We start from the raw sequence: 23,115 nt of genomic DNA on the forward strand, positions 1-23,115 counted from the left end.
AAAAAGTTAACTCCTTGTGATACATCATGGCAGAAAGTCTGTTTCTAAACCAGGTTCATTTTTATCTATGATATTTGCTTCTCTGATATTTGTGTATGCAGCTCAAAGATACAGGATAAAAAATTCTTTCAGGTTGATGTAACAAAGGAATGCATTGATGTACAAAAAAAGCATAACCCTATTTCTTCTGGATTTGTTACCACAGAAAAAATAAATTAAAGCAAATGCCTATTTTTTGTGAGTTACACAGAGAAAATGACATCTAAAACACTTTTCTTTGTACCCAGTTAAACTAAGGATTGTCTGTGAAATTAAATACCTATTTCAAGGCTGTGATGCAGTTTTTGTGATGTCTCTTCAAACACTAAGTATTTGTTGGTACATAATACATCTTTTTATTGTGGCATCTTACTTGCATTTTGGTGATGCCTTTTTGGAATGCTCTTTTTCAAAGGAAAGAGAGATGATTAATCTTGGCTCTTTAAACCTACTTTGTTTCACTTTTCAACTCTTTCATGTTCTTTTGTTTTCTAACCTACCTATTTGTGGTGTCTGTGCAAAATTCTGTAGTGCATAACAGTTTAATTTGTGGAAGCTTTTCCCTTCCCCCTCTGCTTCCAATTTTGTACTTTGATTTGCTCAGACCTTGCTTTTACTTTCTCTAAAAATGTATATACAATTGAAGAAGCTTAGTTCAAAGTTCTTGTGGAACATGCATTTCTAGACCTGAATATTCTTAGAGCTTGTTATTTTTTCAGATTTGGGATCATGTTCAGCCTGTTACAGGAAAAGTAACTGCCTGCCAACATTAGAATCCAGGGAACAGGAACCTGGATTTTGCTTGGAAAACATCTTTAAGAAAGGTGGTTATGGCTTTTATATTCCTGCCTTCAAGTGTTTTTACCAAGATGGAACCCTAAGAATTATATAGTAAAATGAAAGCTATAAAACCAGGAAAAAATAGCCCTTCTAGCAGCACTAGCATATTTGTTTATAATTTATTTGTATGAATGTGAATCTGTAACAATATAATCACTTAAAAGGATATCGTAGCTCCATATAGGATGTTGCAAGTGAGCCATTTTCACTATGTTGCAGTTGTTATCTAGAGTGAAACATAAGTTTTTTCTGGTTTTCTCTCTGTGTACATATACCTGTATATATGAATATATTTGAATAGTTATACCAAAAGCACTGTAATTCTTATGGGAATATCACCATGGAATTTTCTTCTGTGTTAGGAATCCTATATTTGTCAGTTCAAGCAGGCAAAAACCTTTGTGCTGTGTTCTTTCTGTCTCATGTCATAACATGAGAAAAAACAAACCGTAAAACTGGGTGTGAATAACTGTACTTTGGCCTGTGTCTGCTATCCACTTTACCAGACAGCCAAAATTCTTTAGACAAGGCAGTACAAGCTCAATATTAAAACATCAGCCCATACCTACTGCTCCAGTGTCAGGTACGCTGTGACAATATTGCTTTATTACTATGCTGGAGCACCAAGCGAGATCACCTGTTTCCTTAGGGACTTTCATTGGAGATGTCTTTCTCCTGTGTCCTCTGAAGCTTTGAGGTCTCTTCTGAGCTAGGAAGCCCTCAGTTTGGGCTACTCCATTGGTATTGGGCATGTTGGATTGCTTAGCAATGAACTCTAGGAAAGCTACCTTCTCCTTTTCAAGAGCTTTCTCCTCTCTCCCACAGCTCCATTCATTTTTATTGCATTAGAGAAATAAAAGAGAATAAAAATTGGATATGGTTAATAACAATCCTGTAAAAAAAAATCCATAATTCATAAGTTTTCATTTTCTGACAGCCAGACAGTGACATGTGCAAAGAGAGCTGATTGGGTTGAGCGTTCTCAAACCACAGCTATAGTTTAGTGCTTCAGCATGAAATGAGTGGTAATAGGGAGTCACTTGTAATTTAGGATTGTGTTGTTCATCGTGCAGGCTAAACAGCCTGGCTTAACGGGAAGAGGCCAAAATTCACAAGTCTACCCAATACTTCAGGGGAGGCAATAATTTGGGTAAAAATTATGATCCAGTTATAATCTACTTGAATTTCCAGAAGTTATTAATAGGGTTCTTTCCTGAAGACTTATAAAGAATTAAATGTGGTGTGCAATGAAAGGGAAACTCTTGCAGTGAATTAATGGCAGGTTTAAAGTTAGGAAGGAACAGGGAGTAAATCATCGAGTTTTACAATGGGGGAATCCTGTAAGGCATCAATCCAGCATAAGGAAAAAGGGGTTAATATTGGACTAATAAAGCCAGATGGTGGTGCTTGAGTCAACTGGGAAGAATTGTACAAGGATTTGACAGTATTGAGTGTGACTGAGTGATAAGAGAGCAGAGGAAATTCAGTGACAGTAAATGTTAAGATTTTTAAAAGGAGAAGAATTGCAATCATAGTGGACTTACAGCCACTTAGGAAAAAAGTGCTGGTGTCTGACAGATTTTTTATAAAGTAACAGCTGAATGTCCATCATATGTCAAAAGCAAACATTGGAAATTTTTAGGAAGGGGACAGAGAAAAATGCCATTTTCTCCATGTTTCACTCTACATAGGACTGCATGCAAGTAAAGTGCTCGTTTTTCTGACCTGTCAGATCTTCATGTCTGTAGTGCTAAAACATGTATAACAGCACAGTGTTTTCCATCCTCAGATGCACCTTTTTCTGACATGATCTAAAGCCCCTATAATACGAAGAACTAATGAAGATAGACTAATGCCTACCAATGTTGTAACAGTTCGATGGAAGCATCTAGCAGCTTCTTACTGGTAATTAAGAAAGAAAAACATGAGCGTATCTGAAAAATAAAAGGAGTTAAGCCTGTATGAAATTTCAAGCTGGGAAAAATTAAAAATTTTAGCAGCTTTATGCTGAATAGAAGCCCTCCTTAATAAATAAAGATAGTTCATTTGGGGACTTTGCTGTAACATGCCTGTCTTCCATAATGTTTTATTCCAGAATAGGTTAGTCCCAAAGGACTTTTTGAATGTGTGGATTCAGATGTATGTACATATAACTGCTGTACCTATCGAATCCTGTATTTATTCCAGAGCAATTTTACCCAGCAAAACTTATGCCTGTTAGGTACTAAGCACCAGTATCATGGCCATAAATATGCAAAATTAACCACTTTGCCAGGTACTTTCCAGGTACAATAACTGCTATGTATTTTGTATATATTTCAATTGTTCTCTTGGTTACAAACTTGCACATGAAATATGGGATGCATACTGCGCATAATGATTTCTACTTTTCCCTCCCCATCTATTTGAAGATCTCAGCTATTTAACAGAAGAAAAATATTCTAATCATGCATTCATGAAAGTCGTTGGTCTTCGGATAATTTTACTTATAGTTTTATATGATGTTAAAATTTCCCGATTTCTGACAAAAAGAAATTTGCAAAATTCTTTGTCACCTACAAACGGCTTGAGATCATACCGACCAGACTGCTCTTCAGAATAATATAGGTGCATTCAAACACCTTAAAAGATTATCATCATTGCTTCCCTGATTTAAAAAAAAATACAAACCAGCTAGTGTTGTTCTAAGGTTCATCTAATATGTATATAGCAGTAATAAGTAATTTTACAATTTACACAAATGTAAGTAGAAAAAGATTGAAATTAAAGAAAAGCAGAATAAACAGATGGATAATCAAATGTGTTTTTTCACAGAAAAAGTAATGCAAAGATTTCTACTGTATAAATAGATTGTGCATAAAGACAGAAAATGTTATTTCTACTTTGCTTAATTTCTCATTTTTCTCCTTGACATTTTGAATCCCGCATTAGTCTGTAGAACAGATTCAAAATATCAGAGGTAAAACAAAAAGCCAAACTTTGTCTTCAGGATCTAGTTCCCCTAACTTGATTGGGCATTACTCAGAGTGGATCTATTCTTAGCATATTGCAATTTGCATACTGACCTTTTCTGTACTGTGGATGAAAATTGGTGCTGTGATGTGTTGATTAGTCCTGTAAAATAATGTTTAAGATTTCATTTAAGTATACTGTTTGGTGAACAATTCTGACACCTACTCTATTACAATAATAAAAATGAATCTAGATTGCTTCCAGATAGCTGAAAAAGATAGTCTTACAAAGCTAAGTTTTATTTTGAGAAATGCTCACTGACATTGTCTCTCTGGTAGCTCTCAGTAAAGTGCAGAACTGTTGAAAGTTTAACAATCTTATGGATGTAGACATCAGGTCTGAAATGGCATATATTTGCATGTGTGCATATGCTGACAATAATAGTTTGGAAAAATGTCACCTCAAAACTTGAGACAGAGCAGCTACTCCAGGTGAGCTACGTAAATGGATGCTTTTATTTCTCTTCCAGTGTGATTGCTGCATAGTTTAATATAAACTGAGAGCAGACTTACTTCAGGGAAAATAATCTGGAGTAGTTAATGTGTAGATTGCCCTAAGTAATGACTGCAAAATATGTGCATAGTTACTTTGACCTGCTGAGGTCCCAGGTGGGGCACCTGCTCCAGTTTAGTACTGTAGGAGAGAGAGTGAGCAACAGGAGACAGTCTAGACAGGAGTATCAAGAACTACCAAAGGCATGGGAAGCTTGAGTTCTAAGTAAGGGTTTAGTAGCTGCTTAGTTTTGCAAAAAAAGATGGTTGGGAAGACCATGACAATAGTTCTCATGAAATGGACATAAGTTAGCTGTGAAGAAGAGCCAGCATTGCTTGTGGATGTAGCAGGACACTGACAGTTGTGTCTACAGTAAGACAACCCTGTCCTGGGAAAAACATTCTAAAGACAGGAAGAGATGAGCAATATAAGATGTTGCCTAGGGTAGGTGTGGTGTTTGAAGGTAGCATAAATGGGACTGGGTTTGCAGAAGAGGTACACCGACTGGCAGGTCTCCTTTAGTCACAACTGGTGAGGTGCTCACTTTATCTCAGGTGAGACATGCTGTAGTAGTCCCAATTGGTAGCCTCTAGGATACCAGAATTTATAAACCCCTATAAAATGAAACCCCTTTCGATTGTTGCTGTCCTTCACTACTTCACCCTGCACTTATGCAAATCCTGCTCACAAATTACAGCAGTGTGTCTGTATGGACAGATGAAGTAAATCCACTGCTGGACTGGAGCTGATCCTGTATTGAAAGAACAAACTTGAACTTGTTTAAATGCTAAAAGCCTGTTGAATGCTGCAGTTAAGTTCTTAATGCAAGGCTTTAGGATGTTTCATTGCTATACAGAAATTGGGAAAATAGATGCAGATTATACTGTTTCAGAGAGGTCATTCAGTGTTTCACTTTCAGCTATGTGTCTTGGAAAAAGGAAGCAAGCCTTCCATCCTTCACACTCCAGTGTTCATTCTGAATGACGTTTAACGTACAGCCTACTGTGGCACCTCCTTTAATTAGCACTTGCTGCTTTTCTTCTTCTGAAGACAAATGTGATAGTGGCAGACTTCATGTCTTCATTACCAGCAAGAGGGGAAAGGCTCCTGTAACTTCTGTAACTGATGGGCTGAGACAGTCTGGGTGCCCGCAGTTCCTAATGAGCAGCGCATGACACAGTGCAGAGTATTGGCAGGATTAACGAGCCCAGATTTCCTTACCAGCACACTGCCTTGTAATAGCAGCACAGAGAAGGAGTGAGAGCATTAGCACACAGTCTGCAATGTATTATTGTACTGATAGGAAAATCCTTTGCAGCCAGTCACAGGAATAGATATGAAAAAAACTTCAGGTTTCTATTTGCAAATCAGGATTCATGCAAATGGTTGGGGACTGACCATTGTTATCAGATTGAAGCCCTAAAGGGGGAATCTGCCATTTGCCTTGTTTTGGGAAAATATTCCCATATACAAAACCAGATCAGAATACACTCCCCTCCAAAACTGTTCCCAGTTCTCTTGGCTACATCAAAGGGTATTTTTCCTTTGTTGAAGTCCCTGTCAGTAATTTTATGACATCTTTAACAACCTACCTCATTTTAACAAGAAAATATTATCACATAAGCCCTCTGAACTAAATAATACTAATTCTGATGTTTTCTAATCAATAGATCCCTGCTAAGTTTTCCTCTATATTGGTGAGATTGTTTTCTAAATGCTTTAGTTTGGAAAGCTAATGATGCTTGCAATAGCTTCTGACTAAGAATTTGCAAATACCTGATTTTCATCTGAAGTTTCTGATTTGGCAATACAGACAGCTCTAAGGAAGTGTAATTTTTTGGGTAATCTTGAGAGTGTGAGGACACAGAGACTCATTTGAATTGAATCACATATTATAACCATTCAACTCATAATTTGGCATCTGAAGTGCTTAAAAACACCCACTGATTTCTTATATTTCCTGACTCTTAAGGAAGACCAGAAAGATGAAATGTTAGGAGTCCATATGAAGTGGGATGAAAGAAGACTGACAAACTAAGTCTGTGCTTTAACCTACCTTCCTTCAAGGAGATCAGCACCTGCACACTGAAGAGACCAGTGACTTTATTTGAGATCAAAAAGTTAAGTGCAGTACAGGACTCCTATGTAGGTAAATACATGAAGGTTTTGCTGTATGACACCTATTTCTCAGAGTCTGAAGGTTATTTCAGGCTTAATTCTTGGTGTTCCTTATTGGACTTACACAGGAACCCCCTCCAGCTGCCCATAATGAGAGATGCCTTGGAGAGGAGTGGAATCAAAGTCTTGCCCCTAGGCTAGCAGATTGGGGCTGATAGTGTTCAATTCTGGAGCCAGGCAAGTCATATCCATCCTTGTCTCCTGAAACCAGGAAGAAATGCCCTATGCACAACAGATCAGGTTGGCAGCACTGAGGCTTTCCTATTCCTGTCTCTCATCTTGTCTGATTTGATATCTGACTGTGAGCTTTCTTGAGAAGTAGGTAGAATTAGCCACAGTGGGGGTCTCTCGGCACCCCTGCTGAAGCTGTTTCTCTTTTTATATAAAATATTTAAATATTCCCTGAAAACACAGAAAAAAAAATCAGTCTTTTCTGGGAGAAATCTGTGCAGCCTGGAACTGAATTCAGTCTGGAGTTGCTTTACACAGATTTAGAAAACAAAACAAGACAAAACAAAGTATCTACCAGCTGTGAAAAAGTACTGAGAGAAGCAAGCATGGCCCGGCATCAAGTGAGGGTTCGTTTAGTGAGAGTATAAAAACTTAGATTTCTTCCGGAGATTATTTACATGGTAATAATAATTTTGTAATACAGAAGAATGTTTCAGAAATCAGCTGTCCAGTTCCAGAGCAGCTGGGACCTATAAACAATGGGTACTCATAGACTGGTGAAATTTCATCTGAAAGCCTTGATCTCAGGCAGTGCATCTGAGTTGTGAGACAGTGCACCAGTGAGGGCTGTGGAATTGCAAATGAGCACCGTGCTTCTCTTCTCCTGGGTGGTGTAGGCAGCTTTCTGCTCCAGGCTGCTGCCTACCTTGCCTGCTGCCTTGAGCTATCTCTGCTTTTCCATGAAAGAATATGAGCAGTGGGTAGAGAAAAAAAGTCTCTTGAGTTAAATGGGAACAGGATCAGGATCAGACTGCTTGTTGTTTTTTTGGTTTTGCAAAGTTGAAGTAACTCAGGTGAATGTCATCTTTATTCAACCACCTGAAACAGGGAACTGACAATCGTTGTCAAGAGGGTTTCACTTGGGATCATTCTTGTGTAAGCTGCCAAATGTTATATCTGGGCCTCAAATAAAATCTGAGTATGATATCAAAGACCAGGAGAACTGTGATTACCACTGGCTAAGAATTATGGAAAGTCATCCGCCCATATACTCATCATGATTTTTTAAAAATAAAATTAGTGCAAGTTCTTTCCATCTGATTTAATTATTTCAAAATTTGTTGGGAATTTCAATAGCTTATAACTAAGAAAAGAAACGTTTTTACCTGCATGTCAGAAATTTTCCCCACTGAGCAGTAACAACAACAGAAAAGGCATACAGGTTATTTTGTTACTTACCTTGTAAATGTAATTTTTGACACTGCATGTAGGTTGCTCTAATTCCAAACTCTTGGATATTTCAGTGATGAACAAATCCTAACAAGCAGAACTTTTTGTTTAGCAGCTTAAAATCTTCTTCCTATTAACAAACACACAATGTATAAAATACCAGTCTTCCTGAGAGAACACTAATAAAGAATGTATGGTGCTGTTAAATATTCTAGTAGCTAAACCAAGCAAGAAATATGCTGGCAATGACTAACATCCCAAATCTCAGATTCCTCCTAGGAATGCCTGGATTCTCCAGTGTTATGCTGCTTTGTGCATTTGTTTGCATTTTGTAGCATTGAACAGGGCTTTTGCTCAGTTGTAAATGTGCTGTGAATGCAGGTGGACATTTTTCAGTGGTTATTCAGTCACTGTCTCTGGACATGGAACAGTTCAAATGGAACAGTTTTTAATAAAAGAACCTTGTAATTATTAGGAGTTAATATATTTAGTGACTTTTCTGGTTTTATATCTACTGTAGGTGTCTTGGTGTGGAGCCAATCAGATTTCTTTCTGCAGGCTGGTCTCTGAATTTTACTAAGTCTTCTCCTTAATGAATAAGCCCCTTTCTCTTCTTTTCATCTAGCTCTCTTTGAGAGTTGTAGAACTCGCTTTTGTTTTTGAGGATAATGACTCATATATGATTTCTTCTTTGCTCTGTATCATCTCACTTCAGAATTTGAACCAAACTTCAGAAGCACAGCTGGCACCCAAATACAGCACATCTGTCTGCTGGAAAACTAAGGCTTGGTTATCTCAACATCAGTAGTTTACACTCTGAGTGGGGGTACTTGGATTTGATATCTGTGAGGATAATACACTATATACTCCTTTTAAGGATAATTTGTGCAGTATCTAAAGGCAGTAATACTTATAGGAAAATGTTGTCTCTATGAAACAAACTGAAAAAAGATCTAAGGGATATTTTAGAAAAGCACCAGTGGAAAAAACAATTTGGAAGGAAGAGACTTTTGCCTAGTTTTCTAGCTAAGTCCCTATTGTCCCCAAAATAATGCTTTCAATGTAAGAATGCAAAAATTTCGTGTAGCATTTTTGTGAAGAAATGGGCAATTCAATTTCATTACCTTCTCTTCCACTTTACTGAATTTGAAGACATTAACTCCTTCTTTGGGATTAGGCAAGCAGTGAAATGACTTCAGATGATTTTTCTAGTATACATATGTTGTGTAGAGACATCTAAAAATAATCATCCCCTCCTAGCTAGGGAAATTATCCTGGCAAAGCCCCTAATACATACAAAGCTATGCCAATGGAAAAGTGCCGCTGCCTTTATCAATTTAGCTGATGCCATTTCGGGGAGATGACGCAGTGTTGGTGGGAGAGGGTTTCCTTCTGCTGGTGTGCATGTGAGGAGAAGGTCAGGAAGAGGCTGATGCTGTCAGGTTTGGTACATGCACCACCACGACAACACCGAATGCTTAATCCATCCGCCTTGGATGTTCCCCTGTGCCCATCCCACTCAGCTCTCCCGAGTGCGCCAGCAGGTCAGCACACGTGATGTGCTCAGAACAACAGGCTTGCTTGGTTGTTCCAATTTAGAAACAACAGGCTGCAGTACTCAAGTGCGTCCCCACCTTGTCATTACCCCCAAGCAGCTCTGGTTAATGTCAATTGCATCTGCTGTTACTACTCCTGCCATTTCTTGACCCTCCTTTTTGCCGCCCTTGTACCTCTTTTCTCCACTCCAATCTCATCCCTAATAAACAACCCACCCCTAATTGCTTTTTTCCCCACCCTGATCTCATTTTTTCCACATCCATCTCAACCTTGTAAACCTGGCCTCAGGTGACAGGATGGGTCCTGCTGGCCCTGTGTGACTGTGTTCCCCAGCATGTCTTCTGCCCTCCCCTTTCCCTTCTGTGGCACTTGTCCATTTCTTGCCAAGCTCCCCTTCACCCATCAGTGAAATCATTGAAACTTGGATAAAGGGTGCAGGAGTGGCACTGCCAGTAGACTTTATTAAGCCTGCTCAATGAAAATGAGTGCAAATGAAGAAGTACAGAATTTGCCATGAGAAGCACTTTTTTGTGTCCTAATCCCTTGCTAGAGGAACATGGTACAAAATAGCTGATGTCAGTAGAAAGACTCCCTTGTCTTCTTGGGCCTTCCAGCATACCCTTATCTTTTCTCTTACTATCTTAATGCTGGCAGGATGACTAATACAGGCAAATATCCTAAAGCTGACAATGACATCTTAAATCTGTCATGAAGAATCGAATAGAATACTTATTTCTACAGCTGAGCAGATTTTTCATGAATTATAGCCCATTATTCTACAGAAAAAGTGTAAGGATGAATAAAATCAAAATGAAGAAATACTTGTAAAATGCAGCAAAAGGATATATGATTAAAAAAAAAGGTAACTGGAAGAGAGACACATATTTTGGCTGTAGCTGTTGACCACAATACCTGAGAAATGAAGCCTAGTGTGGTTATGAAATTCCAGCAAACTGATGGATTGTAGCGATATCAGTTTGTTCAGGAGAGATGTCTGTGTTACTAAGGCATTTCTAATGATCGGGTGCTGTCAAATTCCAGCACTCAGGAACTGTGAATCAGGTCATTACTGCCAACTCTGCTACTTCATTCTGAATTTTTAAGGCTTTTTTTTCATTTTATTATCTGTATATCATCAAGGACAGCATTTTATAATCCGCTATCCCCTGTAGATTCTGTGCCAGTTCAGAAAATGCTGATAGTATACCAGTCTCCCTTTGGAGAGACCTACAAAGATTTTTTTTTTTTTTTAAAAAAAAGCCTGGTTTAAAAACATATCTTATCCTGTTTCTTAAATATTTTTTTTCTATAATTTGGATAGGATACCTCAAAGAAAATTCTATTTTTAAGTCATTATAAATAACTTCTTATGTAAGATTCTTCAACAACTTCACAGATACTAAAAAATAAGCCTTCTCCAGAACCTAGTACATTTTGTGCTTCCCATATAATCTGCTTTGTCATTTAGACCAAAGTCTCTTAGTGGATGGCAGAGCATGAAAATAAATCTGGGAATCCTGTTCTGATAAAGTTTTTCCGCAGTTGGTTGCAGATACCTTCCATGAACAATACGAGGTGTTCTCTCATTCTGTCAATATCTCTGGTTTTTTTCTGATTAATCTATCTGGTTTTCATAGTAGAGATACTCCGTTTTGAATTGCACAAAATAACAGAAACCTCCATGCTGTATATTTTTTTCCACAGAAATTTCACTGTGAGCTTTTGCAATCTCCACATATTGTATCTTGGCACAAAACACTACCTCTGCTTATGGTTTGCATCATTAGCTATCAGATTGGCTGCTCACTGTGTTTATAGGATACAACAAGAAATAGCCTGTTAAATCTGGCTGTTGGTAAAAGCTGGTGTTAGTTGAATCATTGCGCTCCTGTGTTCCCACATCGTACAGAGAACAAAATCCCATAAAACTAATAAGCTGTAAAATAGAATTAAAGTCAATGGCAAAGACTACGCTCAAGTGTTGTAAATAAATTGAGAATAACTTTTCTGAAGTCTAAAAAAGTGATTCCCTAAATGCTGAGAGTAGACCAGAAATGCATTCTGTAAGGCTGTTTTGAAGTAAAAAAATGCATGCCAAGCATTTATGATATTAATAATAGCAGTTCTGGTGGCTTATCTGTAGATCTTACTGGCATACTCTTGGAACTGAAGCGAGTATTAGCATCTCCACCTTATGTTTGAGGAAGCTGGGTAACCATAAGAATAAATTTTCAACACAGAACATGAAGCAGTGTTGACTCCAATTCCCGTTGCAACTCCCTAACTTTAATTATTTTTCTGTGAGCTTCGTTTGTTTCTCTTCATTATACAGAACTTGTTCTTTCAGCACAAGGTAATTTGGATAATATTGAATGTAGATTAGATCCATATATTAATACTTATGAAACTTATTGATTCTAAAATTGCTGTGATAGATTAGCTCCTTCCCATCAGTGGATGGGAAAATGCCCACATCCTTAATTTAGATTGGTGTGTTCCTTTTCACACTTAATATTTTTCTGCTTGAGACACTATGAAAAGCAATAGGAAAAGAATGTCTCTGATGCTTATTTTAGCATGTTTCCAGATAAGCCTGGTGGGAAGTATGTGGAATATCTCTTCTAAGATCATGTATTTTCACTGTCCTTTTCAATATCCATGTGATGCTGCTGAGATAAATCATGGGAAGCCTCAGTATCAACAAGAATGCTTTCCCGTTCTGCTTCTTCTGATTGATAAGTGGCATAAAAACTGTCTCTGATTGTCTGGCTAAAATCAAACTGCATATTAGTTAAATAGAAATGCTGCTAAATAGAGGACTAAAATCAACTGAAAAAGTAGCGGTTTCTATCTTGTCTTGTGTTTGGGACTTGTTTTGCTTGAGGCTTCTCCCTTGACTCTCTTTGGCTTTCTTGTTGTCTTTATTTTCAAGGCAATTTTTCCTGAGAAAAGCAGAGAAAATTCATCTGGTAACTTGACTTGGCTAATCCTCACATTTTTGTCTTCCATCCCTTACCAGTGCTGTGTGTTTATGTAGAGCTTTAACCAGAAAACTCTTCAGTTTCTTGAAACTGTTCAGTGTGCTGCACCTCTGGGAGCACTCAGTGCTTTATCACTGTCTTGCCCCTGGGGCTCCATACCAGGTGGGATTCAGCATCTTTCTGCTAACCTTTGAAGCCATCTCTGCTGGGTGTCTTAAAACAAAGATTTCCTTGAATAGTGATTGCCCGTGCTTGCAGCTATGTTCTTCAAGGGTCTGTCAGGCAGCAGATGCACAGGAGCAGCACACAGAGATGGAGCCATTTGGGTCACGGCTTTGGCATTTGGCAGTGGAACACCTACATCTGAGATCCTCAGGAATGAAATGCTACATCCAGTTTTCCTGTTGCACAATCACACAAACAAGATGTGAAATTAGAATAGAAAGAGAGATTAACTGGAAAATTGGAAAGGAGGAGAAAGGAGAGAGAGAGAATTATGTACTAAAAGAAAAGCCTGGCCCGTCCCACTAACTCAGGAGAGCAAAGAAACTCAAATTGATACCTTGGTGTTACCTCAGGCACATAGCCATCATGAAACACTATTATAGTGAGAGTTTAATGAACTTAATAAAAGGGGTGGATAAGATTTCTCCATGTGATTTTTGGTGTGCTTTCTGGGGAAAGTGTGACTGCTCATGCAAGGGTTTTGCTTCAGACACTGTCAGGATGCTGCTTCCATACTGACCTCCCTCTGCCCTTTCAAGATCCCTAATTTTACTGCTTTGATAAATACACACCTTAAGTCCTAAATAGGGGTTGAATGCAGGCAATAGTGAAACTGGAAAGATCTTAGCCAACTATTGACAAACCAGGGAAAGCAAAACAGCTTCAGATGTACAACTCAGGAGAAGCAGGTGGTGCTGAACAGGGCCTTACAGTTGAATTTCCCCTGCTCAATTTTTCCATGCTGTCCTTCCAGAGGTTGGACTCCTTGTGTCCATAGGTCTCCAGCATGGACCTATGCCTCCGTGCACCTACAAGCTGTTGTTTCTTTCAGTGGTTTGGCTTTTTCTATCAGTCTAAGCTTCTAAAACACCTGCCCAAAGCTTCATCATCTCAGGACAGGTCAATATGGATCACATTATGATGGGTCATATAATATTAAAGCACATTCAGAATCAGCTGTTAGAAATATCTTTCTGAGTCTTACTGCAATTCCATTGCTGTATCTTTGCCTCTTTACCTTTTATAAGCAAATGTAAGCTTTCTGATTGTAGCCTCACTCTCTGTGCAGCAGATACATCTATTTGTGGAGCTTTCATGGCTTCTCTCTGACAGGCTGTGCTGTCCCTGAAGGCCGTCCAAAAGCTCCTTGTTATAAATTTAAAAGTCTCCTGTTCTTGTTTATATCATTCTGCAGCCCCTCATGTTCCTCCTCTCCGCCTGTGAGCTGCCTCACAGTGAAGGTGCTATCACAGCGGATGCAGAGATGGGGTGTTCTGCCGAGCAGTGGCACAAAGACTGGGGAGTGGTGAGGTGAGCTTCCCAGGCATGCTGCCTGTGGAGGTGTGGAGCTGCTGAGATCAGCAGGGAAGGCATCAGGGTGAATGCAGTAGTAGAAATCTGGCAGCAACAAAATGCTGCACCAGAATCTTCCAGCCGTGTCTTGGTAGCCTATAGCCGAAGGTAAAAGCATTGATGACATAGCAAGCTGAAGAGGTCAGATGCAGCTTCCTCACTGCTCCGTAAGATTGTCTTTTGGAAGAGTTATTGTAGGTCTTATTGTGGTGTGCTCCATAAACTACTTTATTTATTCTATTTGTTTATTCATTTTACTCCTAATTTCATACACTTAATTTTTTCTGGTAGGAACACGGACGAAAGTATTTAACATCTAGGCTAATCTTGGATTTTAGTGTTGTTAACAAAGTTTGTGTGGGAAGTTCAGCTTGCTAAATCTGTCAGCTTTCAAGTGCATGGTCTTTATTATTCATTTGACCCACTGTTACATTAGGTAACTTGGCAATGATGTGGACTTGGATTCTTGCTGGAAATTTATTCTTGTGTCTCAGTAGTACTAGATTCATGACTTTACTTAGTGCTAAAGGGAAGACTGACCTTACCAGTTCATATTGTCATTCTCCAGAACATACAACTAGCACTTTTTAGTGCCTTTCTTCAGGGTCTAAGGATCTAAACACAAAAAAAGTTATAGTGAATTGTGTTGTCTTTAGGGGCTTTTTTTCACAGTGCAAAACTTACAATCTTCAAAGGTGTTTCAGAAAACTTCAGAAAAAATTTAACAATTAAAAAGTAATTTCAATACATGGAGTCCTAGTTTATTACAAAGGACATTAACCTGTCCTGCGTTCCTCTGGCGTGCCATTTTATGAGACAGGGTGAACCTCATCTCCCTCCCCTTGCCTCAAGCAGCTGTGGTCTCCTGCCACTTGTGCCAGCTGCGGTGCTCACCAGCCACCTCACAGGGATAATTCAACTCACTAACCCAGCACAAAACTAACCCAGCAAAAAAGTAAGTATTTTCTGCAGGGTTAGCAAAGTGAGTCAGGTCATACAAGGGATAGAAGGGGGCTGTCCTACAGAGAACAAAATCTTTTACGTCTGTCCTCATTAAACATTATGTCTGTCCTTAAAGCCATCACCAGTTTTTATAGTGTTTTGCACGTAGATTTTCAAGCGGGTTGACTGTTAGCCTCATACTTAAAAATCCCTGTGTCCTATGTGTTAGGTCTTCCTTATTCTCTTTATTTTGAAATTCAGCTGTTAATATATAATTGTGTTGCATTTCAAAGAGTTCTGCTATACAGCAAAGTCAGCATTGTGGTGACGGGCATTTTCTAGAGCTATTAGCATAATTATTCCTTTATTAAAAATTATTTCAAGCAACAAATCAATGCCTGATGTGATCTACATACTAGGAATAAAAAATGCCCTCCTCTATTTGCAGTAAACTTTCATCCATTAGAAATATGCCAGTAGACATTAAAATCAAATCACCTAAGAAAAGCAGCTTAACTCCTCTTTATCTTCAGCAACTTCAGCAGTTTTGCAGAGCCACCTGTAACTCAGAGTGGTTCAACAGCTCCCCACTCATGACCCCGTACAGCCATACCAGGAACTAAATAAACCCTACTTACTAGCAATTAAAGTGATTTAATTTAAAACACACTGACAGATGCATAATGGTTAATTAGAAAATAAGTAATTAGCAAATAGGATGGAAAAGGTTAAAAGGTTGTGGACTTTTGTTGTTTGCTTGGGAGAGATAGCGAAATCATCAGCGATTAAACTTTTTCTTTTAATTTCTGGGCTTAATTCTATTATTGTTAGCTGTAAATGAGGCAGCAAACAAGAAGAGAGGTCTAAAAAAAAAAAATAAGAAATCACTGTTTTATCAGACATACTGAAAGGCCATTGATAACACTTAGGCTATGCCATTTATTTCCAGTCTGCACACAAAAGCAGGCACACATCTATAATGTTTGTACTTAATATCAGGACATAGACATCTTCTGAGAAGAAGCAGTTGTCCTCTCCTCTCTGCATTGTGCCCCCAGTGAGGTCAGGAAAATGGTATAAGAAGTGATAGAGATTAGAACACACATCTTAGGAAACTCTGCCTGCCTTAAGGATTAAATCAGTGAATTATTTAGTTGGGAATATGCCATAATGTGTTTGCTCTCAAAAAAGAAAATGTTAAAAAGGAATAGGACTTTGAATACGGTAAGTTCTGAGCTGTGAGGATACTCAGCTGAAATCCAGTTAACTTCATGCACTGCTGGTTATACGGACAAAGCCATTACAGAGGGTACAAGCAATTTTCTGTTAAAAAAAGTGAAATAAGAGCTTCTACTTCATTTTCACAAGTATTATTCCTTCTCTCCATGACTTTTGTCTGCCCAAAACCAGAAGCAAATGGGCATTTAGATAGTTTTAATAGAGTCATATTTTATGACCACTAGCTTATTGCCAGGTAACTTGAAACTCTTTATTTATTTATAATAATAATTATAAATGTATTTATGTATCTATGAAACATGTGGTTTTTATTTTGAAATTTTACAGGGAATGTTTGCAGAAAGCTTTCTCCAATTTGAGCCTAATTTTTACTGAAGTCATTGAATTTTTTCTTCTGAAAAATAAGCTTTTGGGTGAACCTCAGAAATAGCAATATGGAGTTTTCCATTTCAAAATATCAATTAAAACCAGGCACGAATTTCTCTTTTTAAATATAGCTGCCTTCTAACCTAATTATATGTCCACCAGTAACCATTAGCATAATTTGACCAAATTTCCCATAGCAGTCACATTCTTCCACCATTCCTTGCTCTCTTTTGAGCATGGCTATCCTGTGCTCACTTCCTCGTCACTTCACCAAGCCATAGTTAACTCTGAACAGTTGGTCCAGCCCCTTAATCATTTAACTTTACGTGTTTGTCCCTCCCTTTCTACTAGTCATACATTTTTGTGTCTCTGGTGTGTTTCCAATGTGCTCTCAGGGAAGTTTTCTGCTTTACTGCTTGATATAAAGCCTGAACCTACGTGTCCAGAGATGCACTGTCCTCTTTTGGTGTGTGTCACCAACCCTCTGATGCCCATTTCCCTTGAGCCACATCTGCAATGGCAGGCAAAAGCTCCAGGTCTCCCAGAGTGACTTTGTGGAAAGGATCTTGCAGAGATTTTAGCTAGTCTTTATTCACCCACCATGGATTTTGCTGGCTAGGGATGTAGATTTCAGAAAACAACTAACTTCTCATTCTCTTACTTAAATTTTGTTGAAAACCAACTCCTTCAAAATTTCCCCCCAATTATAATTGAGTTTAAACCATATATTTCAGGTCTGGAATCTGTGTCGAACATTTCAGAATTCAGTGGTTTGGCAATTCAGCTATCAGTTTTTAGGAAAAATAGAATCAAATTTGGAAACTCATCAAGTCACAGACAAAATCCATGAGTGTAAATCCATAGCTGTAAACCATCTCTTGTTTTCTTTTCCAAGGTTTTCTGCAAAGTCCTATATATTTGCACACTGTAACTCAAAGCCTGCAATACAGATAACAGGTTTTCATTTAGATTTTTTTTTTTCATTTTAGAATTCATTTTTTCACCTAAGTGATGACTTTCTGAGGCTCTGGTTAAGAAAAGCAGAAAGCCTAAAGCTGAGTTAATTCTGCATTTCTTATCTGAATCCCTGAAAATAGCTCAAATAAATGCCAGTACCAATCTTTAGGGTAATACTTATCCCTATTCAGAGTGACATTTATAGATTAGAACAAACTCATTTCTGCTTCACTGATTTTTTAGACACAGCATATATAAGATGCATTGACAAAATGTATTCATGTTAGCAAGATTCATCCAGGTACCTCCCCTCCTGACATTTAGAAAATATTCTTTTTCTTAATCTATTCCATCATAAGGGGGGAAATACCCCGGTTTCAAGGAAAGTCTTTGAAATTTATTGTCTTTGGGATTAACTAACATTGGTCAGTTGCAGAGTAGGTAGGTATTTCAAGACAACCTTCATCTAATATATACTTCTAAGTGAGTAATAAGAGAAATTAGCATCGAAGATAAACTGTCCCTTGTTGAAATTTTAGGGAGAGCTAATGTTTCCTGGGTTGACAGAACAAAACAGACAAAGAAGAATAGTTTTATGTCAAAGCTGTTGTCTGAATGGAACACCCACATGCTGGAGAAAGAACACATAAGCCATGAAGTGTCTCAAAAAACCACTGATATAATCACTCAAATTAGAGATCTTTCGTATTACCCCCCTTTGCTTTTCTATCACTCTTGGCCCTCCAGGGTCCTTGCTCAACTGGATATTTATTCAAGTTGGTAGAGGTCTTTGTGAATTAAGGCTTAAATACTTAATGATATAAACATCACTTATTTCACAGTTACAGATCAGCTACTCTTTTGCAAATCTGGCAAGCTTGCACAGTAACACTTCATGTTAAGAGAGTCACTCACAGGCACTAGAACCCTGGTTATCAAAATAGTGGCTAAACAGGGCTGTCTCCAGTTCTGTGCTCCTCTCATGCCCTCCTGTGTACACAAGTAGTAGGCCAAAGCAAAGTGCTAGAGAGCTGACATTTCTGCTAGGGGATGAAGTACAGTGAAGAGAAGGCTGCAGCCCATTATGCTGACTGAGTGTTAAGCTGAGTGTAAGTAGATTTCTTAGAGCCTTTACATCTTAGGGGCAGTCAGCAGCTCCAGATCGTGATAATAAGTGATTTGAGATACTCTGGAAATGAGATAACATTACTCATTTCTGTAAGTACAGGGCGAGAGGAGAATTACATATTCCATTTTCTGCTTGATGTGCCCAGGTGGTTTAAAGGTAATACTACACTCTCCCTCTGTGTTCTATCAATGATACTTATGAAACTGCCTTTCTCATCTGTTCAGGCTACTGGGAAACCAACAGACACACTAAAACTCTTTTTGCCTATGAAGAAATGCACTATTATGTTTTCCATGCATAATATTGCATTATTTTATTTTCCATTTATAAAAACATATATTTACCCCAATACAGTAAGTCATTAAGTTTTTATGAAATCATAAAAATTACTTTTATCTTGCTTTTGTCTTGCATTACTTTATTTTGCAGTGCTGGGTCTTTTTTTTTTTTTTTTTTTTTTTTTTTTTTTTTTTTTTTGTAGCTATGTTCAAATCAACAGCTTTATCATCAGGCTGTCCTGCAAACCATATGCCAGATCCAAAGCCTTACCACAATGAGACTATAGGAAGAATTAGTTTTTCTGTCTAAATCAGTAGTGTTCATCCTGCAGATCTGCTTATTGAAACACAAGAGGTTTCAAAAACCTGTAAAACAGTGAAGTTACCATTATCTTTTATGAGACTTATTGTCTGCATGTAATAATTTTCTGGCTTTCATACTGTAAAAAATCTGCTGATGCCTGCACAGAGCTGAGCATGAGTTGAGTCTGTGTGAGGAGGATATTACACAGAACTACTGGACATTCCTGTCAGAAAGCTCAATAGCTCTTTGCCTTTTTGTTCTTATGTTTCGGGATAGACTGCAAACATCTGTATTATACAGAAAGTGCACTGTGGTTTTGATTTTATGCTTTATTGCATGTTTCTGTGTCCTTGTGAGTTGAGCTGTACTAGCAATAAAAAGCATGAGTCAAAGCCCACTTCTGAGCTTTTGCCTACAAGCTAGTTCTTATGGGTGCATTTCATTAAACATATTTGGAAAATTATATAGATTTTTATTTCTCATGCAATGCACAGTTGTTCATTATGTTTTGCAAGGGAGGAAATACTGCTGGCTCATGATAAATGTATCATGTACCATAAGCCATGGTCTAGTACACTTTATACTGAATATGTATAACTTCCAAAATCCTCTGTATAACTTGCTCCAAAATACTAATTTTGCTTTTCTGTTAAATATTGAAATATTAAATATTGAAACAAATAAAAAAATTCAGTCAGGCATCAATACAGCCTATGGGCTACCTTGTAATTTTTCCTGATGTGGAGTTGCTACTCTGGAATTTTCACAGAAGATGAACTTGAAAGTGAGAGCCACTTTCACAGAGGGAGTTTGCAGAACAAAATGTTCAGATGATACATCCCACAACTCATCACCCCCAAGCTGAGATAGCCCCCAAGGAAAAATGAAGTGCTGTAACTTGTGTAGTGGCAGGGCATGAGGGGCTGGTGTTCTGGGGCGCTCACTCTGACTGTGATGGAGCTTTCCCCCTGCACCCGGTTCCAAAGCCTACACGCTCTGCTATCCCGCTCAGTGCCCTCGTCAGCTCCCTGCTGTGTCCCAGGACCTGGGCAGGCTCCCCCCCGCCCCGGGTCTGCTAGCAGCCCACCCCTCTTCTCGGCACAAGGCTGCTCTTCCTGGAGGCAGCCCAGCTCCTGGCAAGCGATGTGTAAGGGTGTTGTGTAAGAGTGCCAGGGATAAGCCAGAGATGCCGGTAGTTGCAGGTAGGGTTATAGGAGGGACTCGTGCAAACGAGCTGGGTTGCTCCATAGCTCTTCCTGTGGCTTTTAAAAGGGGATGTCAAGAAGCAGTCCTGCAAGGAGCCGGGCAGCCTGTCAGTGCTTCTGAAAGGTGCGAGATCCCTTTTCCCACCTGTTCCTGCCTTGAGAAGAGACAGGAAGCAGCAGTGCTTGTCCACCCTGTGCAGCTGCTTGATGAGTGGGAAGGGAAGCCTGATGTGTGCTTGTGTGCCTGACGGCACACAAGAGGAGGTGTGCGGTTCATGGTATCGACACAAACCAGGATTCAGACCACAAAATTACCCTGGCCCTGGCCTAGAAGAGACTGGCAGCCACCACTTAAATCTGAAGCCTCAGAATATGGTCAAAAACACCTTCATCCCCTGGACAGCACTCCTTTTATATAGTCATTGGTTAATCTGATGCATTCATGTGAAGGAAGAGGCACTTGGTGAAAGTGGGAAAACACCTAACTGCACTGATTAATGCTAACTGGTTAATCACCTTTCACTGTGGAAAAAGTAAGGATGTGCAGTAGCTGGCAATATGGCTAGGCCGTGCTTCTTTATTGGAGACCAAAGCCTGAGAATTAATTCCAAATATCACCCTACTCCGGCTGGAGGAGCTGAAGATTCCAAACATGTCTCTTTTTTAAAATTTATTTTGGGGCAGTATAAGAATATTCTTCTCCTGGTGCAGGGCTATAGATCTGAAGCAACACTCAGTATCAGGATGGAGTATGTTTTTTGCTGCTTCCATTTGAGGTATCTGATATGATCATGAGGACTACCTTGTTTGAAAAAAAAGGAAAGAAAATGTAGGGTATAACCCCAGTGATGGAGAAGGAGCACACTGCCCAGTCTGCTGCCACAGCTCTCTGGCAGGGAGGTCATGAGGAGTGTGAGATAGCAGCCTCTGAATTAGTGCTGCGTGCTCAGAGACTGTGACTCAGAGCCATGAGACCTTGGGTAGCTCTTTTGTGGGCAAGTAAGTGCTCAATACACAAAAGATAATCTAACAATTCTGCTCCCTGTTCCCTATGACGTTAGCAAAGCTTAGCCATAAAAATTGTGTCACTTCTGGCAAGAAAGAAACTTGCTCTGCAGTATCTGTAAAGACCCCCAGACATTACCGGGCTGATGTAGTCTGTGACTCATCCACATCCTTCCCATTTGTGCCTGTTCACGTACTTTTTAGCTGTAGACTCTTTTAAAAAGAACCTGATTTCCTCCAACATCTTACACAACTATGCCTTCAAGAGGAACTGGCTATAATTAATGTAGACACCACTTAATATTCTTGCTCATGTGGAGTAGAAGTTGTGTTGTGCCTTCAGAAGACTGTGCTATGTATATGCCAGAATGGATAAATAATTCTATATTTCCACAATGTTTCCATCTATGGGCCACATTCCTCGGAAAGAAAAATAGGAAATTACTTCTGGCATATAAAATGCAGTATAAAAGCATCCTTTAGACAAGATCCCAGGACGTTTGGGAAGATTATTAAAATCATAAAATACTTTAATTATCATTATGATTTTAATTGTTATTTATTATTAATTTAATTAATGGTTTAAATAATCATCATAATGATGATTAAAATCATCATGACGAAGCAGGTGTTACAAATGAGCTCATTTACTGTGGATCTTTTGGCGGTTGCTAAATTGACCTAGTGGAGATGCCAGATGGGTGAGATGCTGTACATTTACAGCAACATCAAGACCTGCTCCAAGAAACTTTAGGCAAGTATGAAGAGAAAAAGAGGATGCACACTCTCTATTTCAAACTGTGGCACACAAGAAGACTGCCAAAGCCAGATATGTTAGTGTAATGGTTTAAACAAAAGACCAGCTTTTCTTACAGTCATTTTGTAATTAGTTTTTTTACACAAGTGACAGCCGCTTTTATGCCAAGTCCTAATCTCATCAGGGAAAATGGCAAAACTCCCAGGATAACTAGAATTTTTCTCTTTATACAGAATTCATTGAAGAACATTGTATTTATCCCTTTTTTTATTGTCCTTTTTAATAGATTGGTACAAAACAAACAATTTTAGGTTTAGTAAGTAATTATTTACAGGAGGGGCAGAATTTTTGTTTAAAACACTCAATTGTTTACTTCAAGTATGCTTGTGTGTCACTGAGTCACCAAACCACAGTTAAATTCTGGGAAATGTCTTATTGTTGAGGTTCACGATGTCCCATGACATGGTGGGATGGGTCAGAGTCTGATTTTAATTGGAGGCCTGATCTAAATTCATATCCTTTCAAATCAGGATTGACAAACTGTGAAGGATTTTGAAGTTCCACAAGATGTCAGTAGCAAAAAAAAGACGTTGCATTGTCGCCTCTGGCTGTGTGGTTTGTACATGGCAAATATCAAGCACAGTATTTGCTCTTCCCTTGTAAGATTAAAGAGAGTCTTTTCTAGGAGCCCAGATGAAGTTTTGGGTGGCTTGCTTGGGAGAAAAGCAAGCAGGTAAAAACACATTGTCCCACGTGTGCTGGAGGATATTTTACCAGTTCACAGACTTGTTAGGGTTAGAAGGAACTTCTGGAGATGATCCAGTCCAAACCTCCTGCCAAGGCAGGGTCACCTAG

General features: G+C 38.7%; 1 protein-coding gene across 9 annotated transcripts in view; it reads left to right on the plus strand.

The window, feature by feature from the left end:
- The window catches only part of THRB (thyroid hormone receptor beta), a 157,333-nt gene that overhangs the window by 80,483 nt on the left and 53,735 nt on the right, over positions 1-23,115 (plus strand). The window lies entirely within an intron of this gene.

This window comes from Corvus cornix, chromosome 2, assembly GCF_000738735.6.
Source record: "Corvus cornix cornix isolate S_Up_H32 chromosome 2, ASM73873v5, whole genome shotgun sequence".
Classification (NCBI taxonomy): Eukaryota; Metazoa; Chordata; class Aves; order Passeriformes; family Corvidae; genus Corvus; species Corvus cornix.